The sequence below is a fragment of the Pempheris klunzingeri genome, chromosome 6 (assembly GCF_042242105.1).
Source record: "Pempheris klunzingeri isolate RE-2024b chromosome 6, fPemKlu1.hap1, whole genome shotgun sequence".
NCBI lineage: Eukaryota > Metazoa > Chordata > Actinopteri > Acropomatiformes > Pempheridae > Pempheris > Pempheris klunzingeri.
This window is the reverse complement of record NC_092017.1, coordinates 12,276,400-12,294,898: the sequence shown is the minus strand read 5'-3', so window position 1 is coordinate 12,294,898 and position 18,499 is coordinate 12,276,400.

The following is an 18,499-nucleotide window of genomic DNA, read 5'->3' as shown; positions in this document are numbered from 1 at the left end:
AATACACTACTACTATTATTATTATTGTTAATAATAATAATAATAATAATAATAATGAAGGTTTTAAAAAAAAGGTGCTGATATTCATCCCGTCCACACAAAGCGAAACAAACCAGTGAAATATATTCAGACTTTTTTCTGTCTCAGTTCACCTTCTCCAATAAAACCCCATTTTTCTGTCAGTTCAGAGTTTTTAATTGGAAACGTTTCTTTTGAGAAACGGACTGACAGCAGGTGCCAGAAAAATATTTACTTTGCTCCCTGAGAGTTTGGCTCCAGTGGGGGGGCCGTTTATTTCAATCTGTGGCGGGTCCCAGGTCAGTTTCAGACGCCCGGAGGCTGACGGGATGTGTGACAGGCCTCCAGCACAGGATCCCCAGTTGGGCTCCTGTCTAATGTGGGTGCAAATAGGTTCCAACTATACAAAGCTATTAATTTATCATCAGGCCTGACACATGGAACAGGGGCCAGTGTGTGTGTGTGATCACAACGTGTGACTAATGCAATAACATTTTTAATGTGACTATTTCATGGCATTATTTTACTAAATCAGCCTCTGGCTGGATTCATGTAATCTGTTCGATTTTTTTTAATCTACAGCTTAAAAATTCAACATAACGCTCTTCTTTCAGGACAATGTCACGTAGCCTCGGGCTCTGATTTAAGCCTAATTATGCTAATTGCCGTGGATTTGTGAGTTATACAGCTTTTACTAAAGGTTGCCTCGGGGCCGGAGCTCTGCGCGCATGGCGTCTATTCAGTGACACACGGGGATAATTAATCTACAGTCAATTAACAACCTGTAATGTTTAACATCAACAACCTCCTTAAAATCTTATTAAACGGCGTTCAAGTGTTCCCAAATAAGAATAAGGGTTTATCACCAAACTATGTAATTTACAGCCTTATAACTGTCACTGTTATTGAAACTGATGGAAAATACACATCACTTTTAATCGATTAACTTCGACAAACAGACCAGCTGCTGTATCTCTGGTTTGTTGGGGACCTCCGGGTGGTTTGACGACAACAAAACTCCGCGATAACAAACAAACAAAAAATGCAAGTAAAACTCTCATGAAGGAGATTTACAGCTATGAAATAACACAACTTCGGACTGCGATCATCACAAACAGTCCAGCTTCGTCTCCAACTTACCTCTCTTCTCTTCTGTGTGTCTGAGGCGAAATATCTCCACGATCAGCCGAATATTTTCCTTTTAAATCTCCTCTAAAATCCGCAGGCGGCTGCTCATTTTCTCACGTACTTTTCTTTTCTTTCTTTTTTTTTTTTTTTTTTTAACTCATTCACGTTGATATCCTGAGAATATCCCAGCGACTCCGCTCCGTCCTCCGGCTCGCCCCTCTGTGGATGTGGGAGGATGCTGAGCTGCCATCTATCGGCCTTTAAAGCGCTCCGGGAGGGGGCACCGGGCCGCTCACACGCTCCTTCTCTGCGCCAATCACGTCGCTCTCCTCCTCAGCCCCCCCCCTCCCTCGCTTCATGCATGACTTTTATGCAGCCGAGATGCCCACTTTTCTGTCTGCTGCCACAGTTGTTGTTTTGCAAGGGGAAAAAAAGAAGAATATATATATATATATATATATGTGTGTGTGTGTGTGTGCGTTCAAAGCACCTACAAAGCAAATTCTCCTAATACTTTAAAACATGACTGCCATGCATTTTAACGTATTCTAATTAAGTACTAGTTTCAATTATAGTTGATATTTGATATTTATATTGATACTTTAATGCATCAGAGAGAGAGAGAGATTGATTTATACTTATTATATTAGTACATATCTATACGTAGAATTGAACATTGCTCTTTTCCCTCATTCACAGTATTATTAAATGGCTGTAGGTTAGGTTAAGGCTTGTATTGTCTTTTTGGTTTGCTTTTCGGCCCAAACAACCATGTCAAACATAAATCTGAAGAGTTCTCCTCAAAGTGAGTATGTGCCTGAAGAAATCATAGTGTCTTCAATAATTATGAGCTTTTTAAAAGGAGACTCCAGCTCATTAAATGCTTAAATTCAGCAAAAAAAAAAAAAAAAGGGTCTATAACACAGGTCTTAATTAAATGATATGCAAATAATGAGCAGTGGCCTGTGCGGCTCTTTTGCAGTGACTTGTGCACGGTGACTTACAGGTTAATACCGTGCTTTAAATTTATTTTCCTCCTGCCTCGGTGTGACTGCATGTTTGGTGGGAATGCAGCTGAGATGGAGAGATGCAGGCTGGGCTCCACTGCTGCCTCCAGCAGCTCCCCGGCCCCGAGGGATTTAGGTTAGGATTGGGTAGACAAGACGCCATTTCACCCTCCAAAAAAATGTCTTAAAATGACTGCTGGTAAGAGGATTAAAACAATAATGCCCCTCTCTTCTTCAAGGTTTTTAGAAAAGATTTCTTCTCCCGAAGAAAAACCGTTTAGGCTGGAATTAAGGGCAGCGAAAAGTAGCCTTTTAATGTAAAGCTTGCATATTTTGTTGAATTTTCTCCGAGAGAGTGAGAGAGAAAGAGGAAGTTGGGGTGCTGGCTGGGTGGGTGGGTGGGTGAGGGGAGGAGGGGTGGGTTTAAAATCCTAAACTCAATTTGATCTTTGGCCACATTCATTTGCAGAACTTTAGCCTCCTGACAACAGCCCGCGTGAGAAGAAAATGTGACACTCCTGCAGGTTCATCACACAACCTTCACTTTACAGCGTCCAAGTATTGCACTCACTCTTCTTTTTAAATTGTTTTTTCATTTTCTTTTACAATTGAGAAAATACAAACAATAGAACAAAATTAAACGAATGAGTTTCGTGGACGTGTTCATGCAACAAGTGGCTATCAGTGCGTAAAATAGATGGTTTTAGCGAATTATAACCATCTATATTAACGGTGATGATGATGATAATATTTTTTAAAATATTTGATTTTAATGACGACCTTATGTTTTCTTTTTTTTTTTTGTCAGTGTAGCTGAAGAGCATTTGGGCCTAGAGGAGAGAAAAAAATCGGATTAACTTGTGAACCGATGGAAATAAGAACTTAAACTGGAGGTAAATCTGGCCAGTGTCTCTTTGTGGGAACCGTTTCTAAAGCAATTAAAGCGAGAAGGAATTCCTCTCAGCTGCTCTTCCTCAAATCAGCTTTTTTACGGGCCTTAATGTGGGCTAATGTCCAGCATGGCTGAGGGCTTTAATGCAAGTGTCAAGAGGGCCCGCTATTAGAGTGACATTAGGCCGGTGGAGCAGCAGCCCCTCCTGAGCATGCAGGGATGGAGAGGACAGTAAACTCACACTGAATCATTTTACACAGCTTTATTCATTTATAACAGTGGGCGTATTTACATATAGATTTTCAGAACTACGACTTACTGAACTCACATGCATCAGGAGGATCCTTAGAGTTATAATGAAAAGTCTGCAGTTTTCTAAAAGTATTCTGAATTATTGGTTGAGACTGCCCATTTTATCATCTCACATGTTGATAAAGTCATGTTCTGCAAAGTCACCTTCTAAATCTACACCTCTGCTGTATGAGACACTACAAATTAATATTAGGAAAAATAATGACATATTTTTCTGAAGACCAAAACAGTAAAGAAGGAAAAATCACGTGTTTCATTTATCTGGACAAAAGTTTGAACTATGATTGGATTCTGCATTGTGTTGGAGTATTACATCTAAATTTTGATTAGGCAGCAGCTAACACTTCCATAAGTATGTAAGCTGCCTAATATCTTCTCTATTAATGATTTGGTCTGTAGGAAATTATCCACCAAAATTTCCTGAAGCTCAAGGTGATGTGAACAAATGTCTTTTTATGTCAGACCAACAGTCCAAACCCCAAAGATAATCAATTTGAAATGATGTAAAACAGAGAAAGGCAGCAAATCATCACATTTATGCAGCTGCAATGATCATATTTTTGCATATTATCAATATAGTATCTTGTGAATTTTCTGTCAATCAATTAATCAACTAATTGTTGCAGTTCTTTTGACTTTAAAAGACTTAAACAGCAGTTCCTGATGTTGTAGTTTGCAGAGCAGGGTTGGTGGTTTTGAGGCCTAATAGTTTACCCATCTCTTTATTTATCGTTTTCACACTCCTCTAAAACTGATCACCTTAAGGATCTCGGCACCGTTCGCTCCAGGCTAACTTTCTAAACCCCTAATTCATCTCAGATTTCCATGGATTTCATCGGCGCACTCATTGTTCTCTGCACTTTGGCTGCATTCAAGCTTTATCATGTTAAAGCCTCTCCTCAGATCTGAGTTATCGTCTTTGCTCTCAATCATCCTTCCGCCTGCTTTCTGAGTATCAAAACTTTATCCCTGCATCAGGACTTTGGCAGCTTGAATCAAAGCTCAGCCGACGAAGCTGCAGCGATTTATAAATCATGTTCGGTTTTTAATCAGGTTTATAACGCATGAACGTTTGTAATTTTACCCCTCGAATGGCTCCCTGTATTTCCAAGTGGCATTGTACATCAAATCGAGGAGAAAGTTGATGCCTTCAGCCTTCAGAGCCCATTAACTTTTATCATTAGGGTTTCTTTAACTTCATGAATATATTAGGTTGCAATCCAGCTGCTGTGGCCTGCACATGCTCTTATTCAAGGTTAGCTTGTGCTCATTTGGGTGAAATTAATCATTTTGATGTATGGTGTAGAATTGACTGCTTCCTTGGGACTTGTGTGACTGGAGTAACAAAGCAACTTGCCATTAGCAGTCCTCCGGCTGTGTATTAGCAGCACATTCACCTTTAAGACTTTCCCCATATGTGTTGGAAACCTGATTTAAATGGACACATCTCCACGGCCTCTACTTCCTGTACTCAGATATGAGTAACCATCGTGTCAAAGGACAAGATCACACAGTCTCTTATGCACTAATTGTGCACCCCTCTCTCAATCTCACATTCTTATGGTCGACATCTTTTTTAATCCATTATCACCAAAGTTACAAGTATTCTCTGTAACCAAAGGAAGTCGATTTACTATCACGACGGACCTTTAATGGATACACAACAGACTTTTAAGTTATGGAGATCCAATAAGTCAAGAAACCAATGTAAAGTTACACCTTTAAGTCATTAAAACCGCTAAAATTCAGACAAAATTCAATCAATAAAACATTATAACAAATGAGTAGCATTATTAAAGAGGCATTAACTATTTTTTGGTCTAATGGGAGCAACAATATAACTACAGTATAACAGAACTAACTGTAAACACAAAACTGACATTATGAAGTTGTTAACGTTGAACATGATAGCAAACACTTGCCAATTTACACATCCAGCAGACTTGAAACAACATTAGCATTTATTTTGAGTCTGGCCACCTTGCAAACACAAGTCCAATATTTGCTCTCCTTTTTGCTCTGGTTTGGTCTCCACCAACATCTACGGTAAACACATGGCTCTAAATGCTCCATTATGTTCCAGTGAGAGTGAACCAGATCAGATAAGCTGCAGGAAGGAAAACCAAAACGACGAGCTGAAAGATGCTCTAACAGTCTGCGTAGTTGGGGGAACTTCAAAGTCAGGTGAAAATTCTCTTGTCATTACAGTCAGCCCTTTTCCAATTATACGCATAGTAATCAAATTTATTGGTATGAATATATTGATTATTGCAGCTTTAAAAGAGTACCCCACAGATTCAGCATTGAGCTTGATGCAGCAGAACCAGAAATAACATTTGTTTTTATTCCAAACATTCTTCCTCCTTGTCAAAACCTGGTAATTACTTTACCCACAATGGCTGATGAAGCCTGGAGACCTCGATCAGAGATGAGGAGTGCGCTGCAGAAGTCTGGTAAGCTCACTTCTTTCTAACTTGTTTTCATTTGCAAACTTGTTGTCTTCAGCCTCAACCGACATCGACTCAAGTGACATCACTTGAGGATATTTATCAGACTTCACGCAGCTGCTTCTGGAGACACAAAATGTTTTATGCAACTTTTTTCTACTTATGCAGGAGTACTCCCCAAGATGTCCAAACAGACTTTGATGTATACGGTCGGTGTCATTCCTCTTTAAAACTTTTCAAATTTAGCACTTTGGTAAAAGTAGGTGTTCAAAGAATATAATAATCAGGAAACAGACACAGTCATTTGCTATATGTGAGGCTGGCCACAAGTTGTTCACTTTCACTATTGTTTATCCTTGTGTGCTCCTGTAGACACAGAGGACCATGCTGCAGCCAGGGCTGCTCCTCTGAACGGTTTCTCTGGCAGACTTGACATATCGAGGTTGGCAGGTTTGTTTCCTCCCTCTTTCTCAGAGCCGGTCTTTGGTTGTGCCCCTCAGGCTGCGGCCCAGCACAAGGGTTCCTATTGTCAGTGCCTAATCCAGGGGCTACACAGCTTTAGCAACATGGTGGGATAAAAGCCCATCAAACCACTACTTTATGGGGGCAAATCTTTCCTAATCCCTCGCTTTATCTAAACAAAAGGAGAGAAACAAGAGGATAGAAAGAAATTGTGCAGACACAGGGCAAGACCGGGAGCTAAGATGCAAAGACGTAGTTTCACTGGAGAAGCTAACCATTTTTGACAGGCTTTCACTAAAGGGTTGACAAAAAACGGACACCAGGATTCCAAAAAGGGCCGTACAGGGTCTTTTTTCTTTTCTAAAGTTAAGCTTTAAGATCCTTAGAGGGATATGTCGAAATTAGTGAGATTAAATTCAAAAACCTTAACTATTAAGAGGACTTGGCAGGGGGCACCTGTCAGTTTTGGATGCTATAAAAAAATGTTCTTGGTTTACTCGGTTTATGTAAACAAGCGACAACTGTGTGATCTTGAACCTATTCTTTGCTCTTTTCTCAGACTGGGAAAAGGGACTATGGGAATTTCTCCCTTTCGCCTCACACACCGCGTGGACAATCTGCTCCATCACACCGTCTGGGTGACCCCGACCTGTGTCCACATCACATTTACTTTTCAAGAAGACCCAAGTCAGCAAGAATCTGTTCAATTTCATCTGTGGGAATTTTTCAAAAGACACTGAATGACAGTGACAAATGAGGCTTTTTATTCTAAATCTGTTTCTGAGATTCTTTAAACTACAGTTCGTCTGGCACCATTGTTTGAACAGACCTCCCTTATAAATTGGAGGACCCTGTAACTCACATGTTCTGTGTTTGTGTGTCTGTGTGTGTGTGTGTGTGTGTGTATGTCAGGGACAAAATCCCCTGACCCCATTTCATGTCTGTCGCCAATTCCAATTTCTATCTTTGCTCTGTGGCAACTCGCTTCGAATCCCAAGTGTTGCATCTGCAAATGACTCTGTGAGTTAGAGGCTCCATTTTCTGCCACAGCCTAAATGCTCCACAAGAGGACCATTTGGAGCTGGGCAGTCAGAGAGCCGAACAGAGATTGAGAGCAAGCCAGTTCGTTCTGGCTATGTACATAAACCACCACAGCCGGGGGGCTTTCAGTGTCTCGCTCGCCCTCTCAGGTATATGAACGGAAACACGGTGACATACATAATTCACTACCTGACAGTAAATACACTGTCCTCTTCCACACACAACAAAGTTCAGGCTTTTGAAATTTAATATACATCATGTAGCATATACAGATTTTATTAGTATGATATTTTGGAATATATGTTTGACAGCACGCCCCCTGCTGGCCCCTGTGGATGCCCCCTGAAAGGGGTAATTAAGAGATAATAGGCTGGGGATGCTCGTCAGGGACCGAGTGATTAGTGATTCATTACATGAGCTTAGAATGAGGAATAAGAGAGGAGGGAAGTGGTTGGGTTTCAGTGGGGGTGGGGGGGCATGCTAGAACAGCCTGACAAATTGCCAATGGATTTATCCGGGGTAATTAACTATCATCCAGGGAGAGGGTTGGGACTGGGACTATCAGTAACCTACAGCAGAGTCACACAGAAGGCCTGACTCTGAAAAAAAACAATACACAAATAATTTATTTTGCATGTTTTTACTCCTAAGTGGTGTTAAATGCTAATGAGAAATAAAATTTTAGGTCAGCCTTACTTAGCAGAGGCCAGATATTTTACATAGGCATTTCTTATTTACTGAATGGGAGCTTACACTTACAACACAAACTCATACAATGTAAATTTGAGCTTTAAAAACCAAGTAAGCTCTGAACTTCACTTCTGAATTAGAATTGTAAACTGATGCAATTGCCATTTGGTATTTCGGAATTGATTATTTGGGCTATATACACTGTTGCCCATAAAGTTGGAATAATTGTTCAATACCCCCAATTTAGTTAAAGCCTGAATACACCGTTTGCAAAGGTTAATTGTGGTTTAAGTTTCACTGTGATATGTTTGAAAGAGTTTGATCAATAAAGTTGAGGAGATATACACTTTATTTATCTAGAATAAATCACATTGTCACAATCATTTCATGAGAAGAGGTAAAAAACATTTTATTCCAACTTTATGGGCAACGTTGTATATAGAGAAAGAGGTAAACAGTAGCAAAAAAAAAGAAAAGAAAAACAAAACAGTGTGAAATATTTACTAAAACACATGAAACTAACGATAGTCTAAGAAATGTAGTGTTAAGAAGTATTAGAAGTATTAAAGTGTGAAATTCAGCAGTATTCCCCCTTTCCCCTTTAAGAATCTTGCATGGCACAGACGAATGGCTTCCATCCACTTTTTGATTGTCATGATCCTATAAAGTAGGAAAGTCTATATTCCCATCTTCATAGTCCTTCCAAAGCCTGCCTCCCATCCAGGAGTAATCCTCTCTGGTCCATATCAGCCCCACAAAGCAGCGCACACTTACACGGAGAAGTTGGTTTTCTCTGTCTGTTTTATCTGATTTGGAAGCACTTAGAAACAGTTATAAGTCTTTTCTCGATTAAAAAGACGGTGAAAAAACTCCGGTGTGATAACCGCTCACTACCTCTCAACATCCAACATCTGGTTATTGTTGCTAAATCTGCTTTAAAGCATCTGTGGGTCATCTGGATTCAAACACTTAGAGAATTGAGGCTCATCTGTTGAGCTTAAGTCACTGTTGAGTTGCACTCCTCTTAAGTCTCTCATCAGAATAAAGGCTGCTGAACTGAACCTCTGTTTCAAACACGTCTGAAACTGCTGCTTTTTTGTCAAATATCTAAGTGTCTGAGCCTGAGTGTGTGCACATATACCATACAGCTGCACAAAAACACAGATTCTTCCTAAAACTTACATCTATCCACTATCATCTCTTCTCTCATAAGCCTACATCTGACCGAGAGCACAGCTCACAGGACATTTTAAGTCAAGCTCTTGCCCTGTAAGCTCTATTATACTGTGTTTTATGAAATGAGCATGAGGGGTTGATTTATTGTTGTTTCCTAATCTGGATTTATGTCTAGTTCTTCAAAAAGCCTTTTTAAAAAGGCTTTGGCTGGTGGTCAGGGCAGAGTCACATCCAGCATTAACCCACTGACTGACATCGCCCCAACATGAACATTTAAACAAGAGCCAAAAACTATTAGCGTGACTTGTTGATGAGAAGTAATTCAACTGACGAACATTTAAAATAATAAAACAACCATAAATAGAGCAAGAACTGCATTTTTGCATCAAAATCTTCACATATTGGGAAATATCTGACCAAGAAATAGGGGTGCACATAACCCCCCCCCCCCAGATTAAATTATATAATGTGTTCCTTAGTGAGCTTTAGAGGTGCTAAATGCTAGCTGTTAGGCTAGCTCTTTCATCCTGCTTTCAGTCTTTATGTTAAGACAAGCTAAAGCCCTCCTAGCTCTAGCTTAAACAGAAAATGTATAGAAAATTTAATGTTGTTTAATACTAACAAAACTCATTTTTGTTAATTATTTATGGTGGAACGTTGGAAACTCTATACATTCCTCTTATTCTTATGCTGAATTTTCCGATGTCTGAGTCTGTGTAACACTTTGCGTGACTCAAAAATGATGCTTCTCTTAATTATAGTGTGAGACTATAGGAAGTAAAGACAATATCATATTTTACTGGGTTATACCTGCAGATCAGCAGGCCTGCTCCCGGCCATTTGGCTCTAATTACAGTGTGGTGGAAGCCTCTGCAGAGAATGCAAGCTAGTGTGGAAATAAGTGCTTAAGAAATGACTGTGTGAGATGGCCTGAAGGCATCGAGCTCTCTTCAGGGACGCTGCGGTTGGCCACTTAACCTGGATACCTGCTCACATAGATCCCACCAATCAGGGACGAATGAAGAGCACTTACTGCCATGTTCGGCTAAAAGACGTAGTTCAGGTGAGCAGTCTGGCTTGCTAATGTAAAATTTGTATCATTCTTAATACTGAAATGAAAAACATCACTTTCACACCCACAAATGAGCACCTCCCTCATCATCACAGACCGGGAAGGAGAATGGGAGAGGTGGTGGAAACTGTGTGTGTGAGAGAGAGGGGCCTTCAGAAAAAAAAAAAGGAGTCTTGCTGGGCCCAACTGGCCATGTAAAGAGTTGGGCCGTCCTGCCTGTCAGATGGCGGCTGGCTGGAGGGACCTGGGAGTGAGAGCTGCTGTCTTCTCGTCAGATAATCCCTCCAGCACACAGCAGCAGCAGGGGGGCCAGCGAGAGCCTGTTAAAGAGAGCCAGTGCTGATGGATATCTGTATGTATTTATCTGTGCCTAATGAGCGCTGATTAGCTGCCCGCCGAGGTGGAACGTGGCTACGAGAGGAACTAAATTCTGGAGAAAAATACTTAATGTATGAGCCTCATTCTGCAGGATATGAAAGAGTTCATTTGTAATATTGTGTGTCCCTCTTTTCATGCAAACATGAGTTTTAAAGTTTTAAAACACGGCTCCTCAAAATCACACAATTTTGTCATGTTTTCCCTGAAAAGATTACAGTATACTTCATGCTGAGATTGACTACGTCGGTTTATGTGTGTGTGTTTTTAGTGTGTTTTCCTTGCCTCGGGGTCCTGCCGCACACCCACCACCATGCAGAAGAGCCCTTTGGCAGAGATCTGACTCTACATGAATATGAATGAGGAGGTAACACACTGGGGAGAGCCGGGGAATCTGATGACAGTGCAGGAAAGGACCAGAGCATCTATGGGGATGTATGACTTCTCAGCCCTGCCACTGATATGATAAAGTGGCTGAATTTGAATATACGTGTGTGTGTGTGTGTGTGTGTGCGCCTCGCCTCAGAGTGTGTCCCGTCAGATGGATATGAATAATGTATTGATAGTCAGCCCCCTGTGGTAGTCCATACAATCTCGCCTGTGTGTGTTGTGTTTAGCCTGTCCAGCTGGCAGGGTCACAGGGGATGCACAACACATTATGTCACAGTCCCAGGAGAGGTGTGGGTGCATGTTCCCTTTTCATCATCAATCAGCAGAGCAAACTGTTTAACAACAACAATGAGGCAGTTAAGAGGCCCCTCAGTTCATGCCAGAAGTGGTGATAATTACCTAAACATGAAGTTGTCACTCCTCTCCCTCCTCAGCTTCTCCCTGCATCTGCCCCTTTTGATTGTGTGCCGAGCCAAGCGTGACTCACTCAGACAGTAATTGGCGAAATTGATTTTTAAAAGCTTATTCATTTGACCTGCACCTTGTCCATATGGAGCATTTTCATTAAGCTTGATAAATGCCTCAGTAAGTTTCTGGATGCTCTCGTAAGATGCTCTCCTTCCTCTTTGTAAAAATAAATCTAAATTCCCACAGTTGGCTTTTTCGTTCACCCCTGTCTGCTAAAAGGGGTGGTCAAACACACCTCCTGTCAAACTGTCAGCAGGTCTGCTTGAAGAAGCCAAATGGCTCAACACTGCCTGTGTTGCCTACACCTGCACGCGTCTTTCCATATATTAAACACACGCATGTTTTCGATGTGAATCTCAATGATTTGCGCATAATGTGAGCAAATGGGAATTAAATGAGAGTCTCAACCTAATGTTTCATCATGTACACATGCATTGGTCATTACAAAACAGGCAACAGAATTTATGTTCTGTTTAGTGATTAAATTGATGAAAGCATTTATTATGTGATCTATGAGAGAAAGGGGGGGCCTTGTGCTCACATAGTAGCTCTTTCAGTAAGAGTCCTACCATCTCTGGAAAAAAAGGCGTTGTGAAACATTTAATGGACACCCACTGTACCTCTATATCTGAACGACACTTTAAAGCACCATTTACTGATTTTTTGCTGCTTTGTGGCAGCAGAACAAGCTGTAAACACATCATCATCTTATAAGTGTTCATTTGGAGTCGTGTTGCTGGACGCCTTGTAAATATAAGTCTAATATTCAGTCTCTGTTGAAGCACTGGTTTGGCTTCAACAAACCCCTGAGGGAGATATCTGGCTTTTTAGTTGCTAAATACTAAATACTTCACTGTGTTGGTAGTCTGTAACTTTTTCTGTCTGCAGTTTGGTTTTGAGTGGGTAAACACAGAAGATTTTTGGATTTTTTGCTGAAAACAGATGCCTGTGGCCAGGAAAGATGCTGACAAGAGCCATGAGAATGAGAATGAGTGGTGGATTGCAACACCGAAACAGTGAGCTGAAAGACACTAAAACACACCACAGAGCTGAGGGGAGCTGCAGAGTCAGGAGCATCACATTGATATGTGGGAGTAGTGAAATAAGTGTTGTCTTTTAACAATTCACCAAGCCCTTAGTGAACAATAATAGGGAGGTTGCTGACACTGTTTTCAGGCTCTACAGGAGCTAATGAGATGTGAAGCCCGCTGGCAACTTGTTTGTATGACCTCCATGACCTCTGCCCTCTGGAACAGTTAGCCCTCCATCGATTTCAGCTTCCTCCTCAGCTTAAGTGCCAGCTACACTAAACCAAATGTCCCTGGTCTGATAGTGTAAGTGATCCACTGAGAGGGTTGAGGAGCGTAGACTTTAATTTCTCTTTACATTCACATTGCATAGATGAGAATCTTATGATGTTACATCCGAGTGCAGCTCAGTGGAAAGCAGCTGCAGAGTTAAAATGTGGCAGAGTCTTTTATTAGCGCTGAGTATGCTTGTAAAAGCAGGCGTGCTCTCACAGAGTCGCATAGCCTTGAAACACAGAAACTAATCCATGATATTGATCAGTGTGTTTCATATTGGTCCCTGTAATCCATCAAGCTAATAGTGTGGGATAGGCCTAATTTATATCATCTGAAAGGTGTAATCAAAGATGAATGAACCCCAGCGTGATAGAAATGTGCACTGGGTCATAATTTCTACCACTGTGAGTAATGGTAGGACGGGATAAACACGTCGCTGTGGAAAATAAGTAGAACTAAACACAAGATTTGTGCAGCCCAGCAGAGGTGTGCATGTGTGACACCAACATGATGTGGATATAAACTTTTTTTTATTATTACATTTGCGCAATATGATACAAAATAAAAGCATGAGAGGTGAATAAGAAGTTTATGTTAAAAGCATAAAATAAGATATGCAGACTTGAACACAAACTCTACTTTTGGATCTCCACAAAATGTTTTGAATGTAAGCGGTACTTTAACAGACCTCACTTTAAACTAAAGTCAACATGAAAAGCATTTAATTCACCTGAGACATACTATGAAAAGCCAAACTTATTAAATCACAAAATGCAAAAACACCATTAGCTAAAAATGTTTGTAATGGCTGTATATCTACATTCATCCTTAGCTTTGATGAATCAGTTATGAGTGTTGCTATAAGCTAAAATTTTAACAAAAGCTTTATCCATTGTACAATAGGGAAGCTCATGTACATGTGACAACACAGGCTGACCCAGAGGGTAAAAGATGGTGGCGAGAAGCTTCAAAGTAGCTCTGGAGAGGGAGAGAGAGAGTAGCTGTAAATATATGTGTAAATATATATAAATGTTTCCTTTTAAAAAGCCACTTAAGAACTCCAACCCTTTAAATAAGGCCAAGAATAATCTGTTTCCTTCGTTGCGGTAGATCCAGCAGGGATTTGCAGAAACATTCGGCAGTGACACAGATCTACATAATCATTTTAAGTTTCTACCCGCTCCTTCCAATGATTCTCCTGCTGTCACTTTAGATACCGCTAAAACTGATTTGGGCTCCCTAATCTCCCAGTATTTCTTAGACTTTAAAAATCTCTAATATTATAAGGAGATTATTTCATTTATAATTGATTGAGTGCATTTGCCGGAGTGCCACTTCAAAGTTGCTGAATTAAAGATGCATTTAAGAAGCCTGGTGCCGGGCGCTGTGAGTCGTAGGGTGGGGTGGGAGGTTGCGTTGGGAGGGGGGGTGGTGGTGGTGGTGAGGGGCGGGGGGCTTGTGTCTTCTCGGTGGAGCGAGCGGGGCTGATCCATGGAGATTTCTTTAAATGGGCTCTCGCAAAGTGCCTCACTTGGAGAAGGCACCAGAGGACACTAACCAATGGCAGCGGTGGGAAGCTGTGTCTGTGTCTGTAAGACTCCTCAGTAAAGAGGTGGCTCTTGTTACGTTTACCACCTCAGAGGAACTGCGTCAAGTCCTGTCCATCCCCAGAGTTCCCCTGAGATCACATCAAGAGGATGATTCCCAGGTGAAGTCCGCTCTACCTGTAAGAGACTTTACCCAGATATCTTCCTTTCCACTCCAGAGAAACTACTCTGGACTGCCAAAAAGTGTAAGTTTTTCAAAAGCCTTTTTCCTTAAGCTCTATCACTGGATTCACTGCACACAGGACCCTAAAATCTTCACAGGCCAATCTGAACCCCAAACCCCATTCAAGAGTCAGGCTCTCACCTCCTCCTCGGCTTACCAATACCTGCAACCCCTCCCATTGGACCACTTTGAGGGTCTTCATTAACGCAGAAAGAGATAGAGAGTCTTTAAAGAAAATCCCCCCCAGCCTGAAAGAACAGGAAGAAGATATGGCCTATTGGAGAGCTCAGGCCTACTGGAGTGCTTAGTTCTGACTAAATGAATCTTGACAGTGAGGAGGATGCTCTCCTCCTGCCCAGTATTGTACCAGCCAACTATATGCATCCCCCCTCAACCTCCCAACATCTCGCTGCCTTAGATGCTCTGACTCCCCCTCCCCCCGTCCACTACCACCACCGTGGCCCAACCAGATCATAATCCTCTTAACGCTCTGCCTTATTAACCACTCATCTAAATGACATGAAAGCAACCGGCTGGAGAGGGGAGAAAAAAAAGTAAATTATTTCCCCTGGAATAAAGTCCTGGCCCTTTCACCATACAGTACTTTGTATTTCACATTTGATTATGTGACAAGTGTATCTAAGTCTGCTCGGGGCTCAAGAGAAATGTATTTCAGAGCCCATCAGGCACAGCAAATTTAAAAGAGGGTCCAACGGGCCCTGGGATTGTGCGTGCACATACACATCATCTCTCACACACACACACACACACACACACACACACACAAACACACACGCACACAGCTAAATTGAATTCCAATTAAGACGATTCCACAGATGATGAATAAATGGATGATCCATTTGGCTCACTTTTTCAATTGAAGAAACTGTGATCCCTCTTACCCCCAAAGGAATCCACTCATTAGGGCCCCTTTTTGAATTAAGAACTCAGTTTCCATTTACCCACACCGCCCGTCCTTGCCACTCTGCCTGAACAACCTGGTGACCCTTTGTAATACTCGATACCACCACCTGTAAATTCATTCTTGGTTTTAACCATTTGACCCATTTTTTTTTGCTCCAGACGTAATAGAGGTTTGTCCCTCTGTGCGTTCACATACCGAGGCTCACACAGGACTAACAGAGGGACGTGTATTCAGGTAGTTGGTTACACACACACACACACACACACACACACACACACACACACGCACACACGCACGCACACACACGCACACACACACACACACACGCGTGTGTGCTCTGTCAGGTCTTTGGCCAAGTGTTACACAAGTGAGAGGGAGTTATATTTAAGACTGACATGACTGCACAAGCCAGGAGTCAGAGTTTCATTACAGTACTTCTCCTTAGAGGAATATCATAATCAATACATCTAAGAATTGTACCTCTTCTGGTCAAATGCTGAGGCAGACCTAATGAAATAGCTGTTTCTCTCCGCAGATGTTGCACTTCTGATCATTATTTGTATCAGTGTGTAATGTGAAAGTAGTTGTCACATTGATAAATGAGTGTTTTAGCGTCTTTCAGCCCACAGTTTTGGTTTAATGGTTCATAACTGTACTGCTTTGGTTCACTCTCACAGCACTCATTAACATTGTTTCCATCTATAGCAAACAGCTATGAAAAAAAAAGTTCTGATAAACCCACTGTTTACCTGCCCAGCACCAAACAGCCAACAGACAAGATTAGCAATCAATGCCCAGAAGTTAAAGTGTTGTAAAGTATTTGGTGTTGTGGACACACTAACGGGAGGAGTGGATATCTAACAGAAACACTGAAATATTAAACAGTGGATGTTTGGATTGTGGATTGGAGTTTTTGGTACCTTGTCTCTATTTGCCATATTCAACAATAAACTGCACCTTTCTAGCATCTGTTCACCTCGTGTCGAGCATTTGAGTCCGTTTTCTTTTGTGAGATTCCAGCCGTAACATTCAGGAGTTGGTGGAGACCAAAACAGAAAAGGAGAGTGAAAACTGAATGTACATTCAACATGTCCCATAAAATGTCGGTCATATTAACATATTAACATATTAACTAGGTGATAATGTGCCAGTGTTGTGTTTATAGCTTGTTGCTCAGCCACTGACAAAAACCCACTTTTTTCTTGCAGGTTTTAAGAAATTCATTTAGATTTGTTCAGCATTTAAACACAGGAATAATGGAGTTGATGAGGTCCTACAGCTGTCCAGGTTTTAAATTCCTCATATACTTCATGTCTCTCTTAAGCCAGTGTGTTGTCTGTATTATCATGGCTGTGACAGAATCTCACACCACGACCATAAATGACTGCAGAGTCCACGTCTGGATCACAGTGCTGTTCTCAAAGTCGCGTTCAGCCAGAATGAGCACTCACTGATGATCGATAGGTGATAGATCTGACTGTCACAAAGAGCAATAAACTTTAAAGAATAAATACGGCCTGAACTTCACGATAGACTTCCAAACTCTCAATCCAAATCCTACGCTACTCAACATTTATAAAATCATGGTTTGAAATATTTAGTTTTGCAGAGTTCAGGCTTTTGTTTAATTTAAAGTGTGGTAAAGATCAGAGAGAATAAACACATTTTTAAATAAATATTGTAGATCAGACAGAAAACTGGTTTAACAGGCTGTTCTCCTCAGATTTTCTCTCTATTCTCTGTTGGTATCACTTGGACACTTTTCAGCATGAAATACAGCACTGGTCTGTGTTTGGACCTGCTGAGATAAAATGGAGCTGAAGTTTGCCTTTCCTTTTACTCCCCTAAGTGAACACCATACTCCTGTTAAGTTGACTAAAGACACCATGTCCAGGGCTTTGTAAGGTCTGTTTGGTTTCCCCACATCTTGTTTTCTTGTGGCTCCTCAACACTCTAAGTCCTTTTCAGGGAGTTTATGAGGGCCCGCCTTGTGGGGAGAAAGCCTTGGCTGTGTTTGCTTTGGGAATAGTCTCCTGACAGGGTGCTAAAGGAGCATGTCAGAGCACGGGTCCCAAAGTGTTTGGGTAAAGAGAGCCGCTACCTCTTGCCACTGAGGAATCCGCCCTTCTTCGGTAATCTGTCACACCTCCTTCCAAATAAAATGGCTCAGAGATTTTCACACAAGTCTGTCAGGGTTAATATTTACCCCTGCCCTTTGGTCAAGAGGGGGTGAGAGGCAGGCAGAGAGAAAGTGGGAGAGTTTTCTTTTTTGAAGCAGGGAGTCGTCTGCGTGTCTTTACAGCCACAGCTGACAAGGCGACAAAATATTGACTGACAACACATTTTATCAGGAGTTTTTTTCCTCAGTTAATGCTTGTGACAAATCAGAATGGTCTTAGTTAACATGAGCCAAAAAAGAAAAATGGATAAATTCCAAGACTTTAAAGCAGCACCTTAATATTTTGGGAAAGTGCTTATATGCTTTTTTCCCCCAAGAGTTTGATGAGGACATTGATATGACTGTCATGTCTTTCTGAAGTCGGAGCCAACAAATTGTTTCCTGAACTTAGCACAGTGAGGGAAAGCAAAGGAAACAAAAGAGCACCTGTAAAACTCACTAATTAAGAGGCTTATAATCTGTACAAAACAAAACTGTGAAAACTTCAAGCTACGGACCATTTCTTGGTCGGTAGCTGTAACTTTATAGAGTCTCCACTGGTTGCATCAGTGCAGTTCGTGAGCTTTACAGGTGCAGGTATGCAGATTGTGTCACTTTCGGACAGGCCCAGACTTCCTGTTTCCCCCTGCTTTCAGTCCTTAAGCAAAGCTAAGCTAACTGTCTGCTAGCTCTAGCTTCATATTTAACAAATTTATATAAGCAATATCATCTTCTCAGTGAACTCTCTGCAAGACAGCAACTTCAACGCATTTCCTAAAATGCCAAACTATTCCTTTAAAGGTTCTAACAAATAAACTGGCAATTCATTTTTCTTTTCAAGTGAATAGAGTTATCTTTTTCTTT